The sequence below is a fragment of the Zingiber officinale genome, chromosome 4A (assembly GCF_018446385.1).
Source record: "Zingiber officinale cultivar Zhangliang chromosome 4A, Zo_v1.1, whole genome shotgun sequence".
In the NCBI taxonomy this organism is placed as follows: Eukaryota; Viridiplantae; Streptophyta; class Magnoliopsida; order Zingiberales; family Zingiberaceae; genus Zingiber; species Zingiber officinale.
Window position 1 is genome coordinate 64,207,409 of NC_055992.1, and position 6,000 is coordinate 64,213,408.

Consider the following 6,000-nt stretch of genomic DNA (forward strand, 5'->3'; position numbering starts at 1 on the left):
ATCTCTCTTGTAAAAGATCTACAAAAGATTAAAGAAAGAGATTAGATTTCTTTCCTTATTTGTAGATTGGTGAGATATTTTATTTTTTCTTTAAAATTATCCACATGTTGATAAAATTAAAATTATAGAAATTTCCTTTTATCAACCATGAAGAGATTTTTAAAGAGAAATTTTATTTTTAAAATTTCCGGAAACAAATTAGGAAGTTTTAATTGTTGATTTAAACTTGTCTAATTTTTTCCTTCATTGATGTGGCCGACCATTAGAGTTTGATTTGGGAAATTTTATTTTATTTTTCTCAATTAAATCATGTCAAGGAAATTAAGGAAATTTTATTGTAATTAAATTTCCTAATTTGCCTAGGCCAAGGAATATAAAAGAAGGGGTGAGGGTGCCTTCATGAGACATAACCTCTATTATTTTCTCTCCCTCTTTTCCTTGGTGTTGTGGCCGGCCATCATCTTCTCCCTCTCTTCCTCTTGTGGTGGCCGAATACTTCATCCCTCTTGGAGTTCTCGTGGTGGCCGGATACTACTTGGAGAAGAAGAAGAAGAAGGAGAGAAAGCTTGGATCTCTTGGAGCTTGGTTGGTGTTTTGTTCTTCATCCTTGGTAAAGCTTCTTTGTGGCCGAACCTAGCTAGGAGGAGAAGAAGGTGGTTGGTAGTTTCTCATCTCGGAAGATCGTTGCCCACACAACGTCCGAGGTTAGAAGAGGAATACGGTAGAAGATCAAGAGGTCTTTCTAAAAGGTATAACTAGTAATTTTTCTTTCCGCATCATACTAGTTATTTTTGGAAAAATACCAAATACAAGAGGCTTATAATTCTAGAATTTCGAATATGTTTTTCGATGTTGTGTTCTTTTGTTTTTTCTTTTCCTTGTGATTTGATTGTTCTTTTCGGTTAACCTAAAGTTATTTTAGGAAATTAAATATTAGCTTTCTATAAAAGGTTTTGTCTAGTCGGTGGTGGTTGCTCCCATATCCAAGAAGGTCATGTGCCTCGCCACGTCAGTACTGGGAACCGATTATGGAAATTAATATTTAATGGAATTAATAACTTAAGGTGATTTGGGTCGAACGTGTTAAGTTCCGCAGGAGGCCCAAGTCAAAACCTAAAAGAACGAATAGATTAAGTTTTGGATCAAACGTGTTAAGTTCCGCAGGCGATCCAAAATTTAATTTAAAAGAACACATGGTAGCTAGGAAAAGGTTCAGACTTTTGTACAAAATTTTTGTACAGTGGAACCTCTAGGTTTTCCGAGTGGCAACCAACAAATATCGGTCAGGACATACCTCAATAAGAGATAAGTCTATATCGACCGAAATATGCTTCCCAGGAGGAAGATCTATATACCTCAAAGGAGGTAGGCTAATATCAGTCGGGACATACCTCAATAAAAGATAAGTCTATATCGACCGAAATATGCTTCCCAGGAGGAAGATCTATATATCTCAAAGGAGGTAGACTAATATCGGCCGGGATATGCCTTCAAGGGGAAAAAAAATCCATATCACTTGGCATATAGCTCAAAGGAGGTAGGATAATATCGGCCGGGACATACCTCAATAAGAGATAAGTCTATATCGACCGAAATATGCTTCCCAGGAGGAAGATCTATATACCTCAAAGGAGGTAGGCTAATATCGGCCGGGACATACCTCAATAAGAGATAAGTCTATATCGACCGAAATATGCTTCCCAGGAGGAAGATCTATATACCTCAAAGAAGGTAGGCTAATATCGGCCGGGATATGCCTTCAAGGGGGGAAGATCTATATCACTTGGCGTAAACCTCAAAGGAGGTAGGCTAATATCGGTCGAGACATACCTCAATAAGAAATAAGTTTATATTGACCAAAATATGCTTCCCAGGAGGAAGATCTATATACCTTAAAGGAGGTAGGCTAATATCGGTCGGGACATACCTCAATAAGAGATAAGTCTATATCGACCGAAATATGCTTCCCAGGAGGAAGATCTATATACCTCAAAGGAGGTAGGCTAATATCGGCCGGGACATACCTCAATAAGAGATAAGTCTATATCGACCGAAATATGCTTCCCAGGAGGAAGATCTATATACCTCAAAGGAGGTAGGCTAATATCGGTCGGGATATGCCTTCAAGGGGGAAAGATCTATATCACTTGGCGTAAACCTCAAAGGAGGTAGGCTAATATCGGTCGGGACATACCTAAATAAGAAATAAGTTTATATCGACCAAAATATGCTTCTCAGGAGGAAGATCTATATACCTCAAAGGAAGTAGGCTAATATCGGCCGGGAGATACTTCTGAAGAATGTAGAATAGTATTGATCGCGACATGCCCTGAAGAAGGAAGGTTAATATCAGCCAGGTCGACCAACACCTTGGGAAAAATACCTGATAAAATATAGCCTATGGCTAGTTAGGATAAATAACATAGAAGGGCGCGGACAGAAGTCTCATAAGGAAGAGTAGAGATAAATATTTCAAATAGGACAATTAATGAGGATATCTGCAATATGTAACCACATGACAGGTGTTATATATTTCGGCAGGAAATGTGCTTTTAGATTATTTTGCAGGTGCTAAACGACAAAGGAGGTACATTTGGGGTACAAGAAAGATTCCTTAAAAGTCATTTACCACAAGTACACAGCTTACGTCATCTCATAACAAACTCTAACAAATCGGGGTCCACTTCATGACTACGGAAGTTATATGAAGTGGTATAAAAAGGGGAATCCTCTCCGTTGGCAAGGTAAGTTCACAACATCGCACACACTCATAACCCTAATTTCCTCAACTACTGTTCATATTCTTCCTCCTTCTTCCACACCGAGAGAGAGATCACTGACTTGAGTGTCGGAGGGCATAGCCAGGGATTTCCACCCCGGTCTTAGGTCACTGACGGTAGTGTTGGTTGGTCTCTTGTGGGCAGGAAGTCTTGGAAGCTTCGGATCTGGGTTTTTTCTCTTCAGATTTGGATTTCTTCTTCGTCATCGGGTCTTCGTGCGAGGACTTTCGGTGACTCTATTTTTCTCGATCCGCTTTGGGTTTCTCTGATCGGTATTCTGTGGACATTATTCTTCATCAGCGCGGTGGGTTTCCTTCTTCCGGATCTCCGTCCTGCCCAGCTTCTTAGACAGGATCAAATTTGGCGCCGTCTGTGGGAACTTCACCTGAATCTGAGACTACAGGATGGAAGAAGCCGGAAAATCAAACCTACTTACTATCAGTCGTGAGGATTTAGATTTCCTCATCAACTCTCACGTTCAGAAAGTCTTACAACAGCAGCAACAACAACTTCAAGCCCACACCGGAGCTACTCTACCAACAGCTCATAATCCAGCAATATCGACTACCGAGCATTGGAAAGGAAAGGAGATGGAAGAAGAAGAACATGCGTATTTTCCTCCAGCTGCTGTTTCTCCGACAAGGCGTCCATGAGCCTTTCTTCGCACTCCCATGGATCAAGGGGGCAAGAGGCCCGTGTTCCAAGAGTCCTCTGGTAAAGCACCAGATAGAGAAAAGCGTAAGATCAAAATGATAATTAGTGATAGCTCACCAGAGAAAGTCATCTCCCCATTCTCTCAAAGTGTACTAGATGATCCGCTTCCTAAGCGGTATCAAAATCTTCAGATCGGAGAATACATTGGAACAACAGATCCAGAAGATCATCTGTTGAAATTCGAGAACGTAGCATTATTACAACAATTCTCTGACGGGGTGAAGTGTCGGATGTTTCTCACTACCCTCGGAGGAGCTGCACAGAGAAGTCTATTCGGAAATTTAAAGATTTCAAAAAGTCTTTCTACACCATTTCTCCAGCAACAAAAGGTATCATAAGACTCCTTGGAGCCTGTTTTCAATTAAGCAAGCATCTAAAGAGTCCATCCGAGCATACATCAAAAGGTTCAATCAGGTAACTATTGATGTACCTAATGCTACCACTGAAATATTAGTTAGCGCTTTCTCTCAAGGTTTAAATGATAATGATTTCTTTAAAGATTTAGTAAGGAATCCTCTTGTTAATTTTGATTCCTTAATTGAGCATGCCACCGAGTTCATTAATGTGGAAGAAGCTCAAGCTGCTCGTAGAAAGGAGGGTGTTACCTCTTCTCCTACCCAGGTTAAGGAGAAAGCTCCGACCCCTGTGCCTCCACCAAGAGGGCCTAGAATAACTCATCCACCCCATCGACAAACAGAGTATCATCCACAAGCTGTACAACATGTAGAGATACAACCAGAGACACCAAGGAGATGGTGCACTTATCATAAAACTAGCAGTTATCATACTGAAGACTGTTTTGTTTTAAGAAATAAACGAGCTAATAGGGAGCGTTATCAGAGGCAGAACTATTATCGACAACAGTACCCCAGGCAGCAAAGTCCACTCAAACTGGAATATCGCTCGGTCGATCCTAGGCAGGAGGCAATACCAGTCCCGGCCGGTACCAGCCAAGTGTCAGAGAAAGCACCCTTTGAACCTGTGACGACTCGGCAGGAAGAAAACAGGAGCAATGTTGCTCGGGGCAATATCAATATGATTACGGGCGGACCCACTGATGGGGATTCTAATAGAGCTAGAAAGCACATGCCCAAAAACTGGAAATTCATGCCGTGGGATGTTGCATGGAACGAGCGGCCGATCCCGAAATAAGTTTTGGGCCCAAGATCTCGAGGGGATAGAAATACCCCATGATGATGCCCTGATCATCAAAGCTGTGATAGCCAACTACGCCGTTGCTCGTACCTTCATAGACACAGGCAGTTCTGTCAATATTATATTCAAGAAGACTTTCGATCAACTGCAAATCGATCCGAGTGAGCTTCAACAGATCGTTACTGTAACGCCCGCCCTCCCTGCTAACCCTAAGGGACGGGGCTACGATACTCTACGTACGTACTACAGCGGAAGACTTAAAATTTATTTTTCTTAACTTAATTAAAACCGAACTACACTAACATGGTTTCATAACATGATAACGAAATAAATAAAAACTTAGTATCAAGTCACTCATATTGTATTACATTTCACAAAACCAAAGCATAGTTCTTAAAGGTTTTAAAGCAGGTTCTTAATTAGTTGTCTAGCCACCGCCACACACATCTTTGTTGCCCCTCCTGCTGCTCTTTTAACTCATCCAGCTTTTTCCTTTATCTGTGGTACAAGGAAAGTAAGCTATGAGCACTCATGGCTCAGTAAGTTCCTTTCCTACTCACTAAAGCCAACAATCAGCACATAATCAAGAATGTATCAACAAGTCATAATCTCAACTAATCATGGCATAACATAACATTCTATTCAAGCTTATCATGCATCATAATATAATCACAACTAGTCATGGCATATCAAACATCATCATGGCCGAAACATATACATAGTGCATTGCATAAAACATAGCTAGACATAGCATAACAAACAAGTATCATGGTATATCAAAGCATGGCCGAAACATGTATATCAAAGCATCATAACTATGGCCGAATATGTACATCAAGGTATCATCAAATCCATGGCCGAAATCTATATATATCAAGCATCAACATATCCATGGCCGAAACATGTCTATAAGGTATAGCATGAACATAACATAAACATACCTTATCATGGCATATCATAATCAAGAGCATAGCATGAAACATAGCATAATCAAAAGGTGTATGCAATATGATTTTGGAAAACATGTATCCGAAAAACATGTGTATGTCTCATGATCTTTAAAACCATTCTCTTTTATATGTATATATACTTGAAAATAATCTCAACATAAGGGGAATCCCGGCTATGTACCACTTACATATTGCGCGCAACCTTGTAGGTCCAAGGTAGCAAGTCTTGAACCCTACGAGGCAAACATACTAGGCCCTTAGTCCTAGGGGCACTTAGGAGCCCATCCCTAACAAGGTCCTTAGTCCCCGGGGCGCTTATGGAGCCCACCCTTGGTACAAGCCACTCACACATAAAGTAAAGTACATGTCATACATATCATGTATCATAAAAGCATGCATCA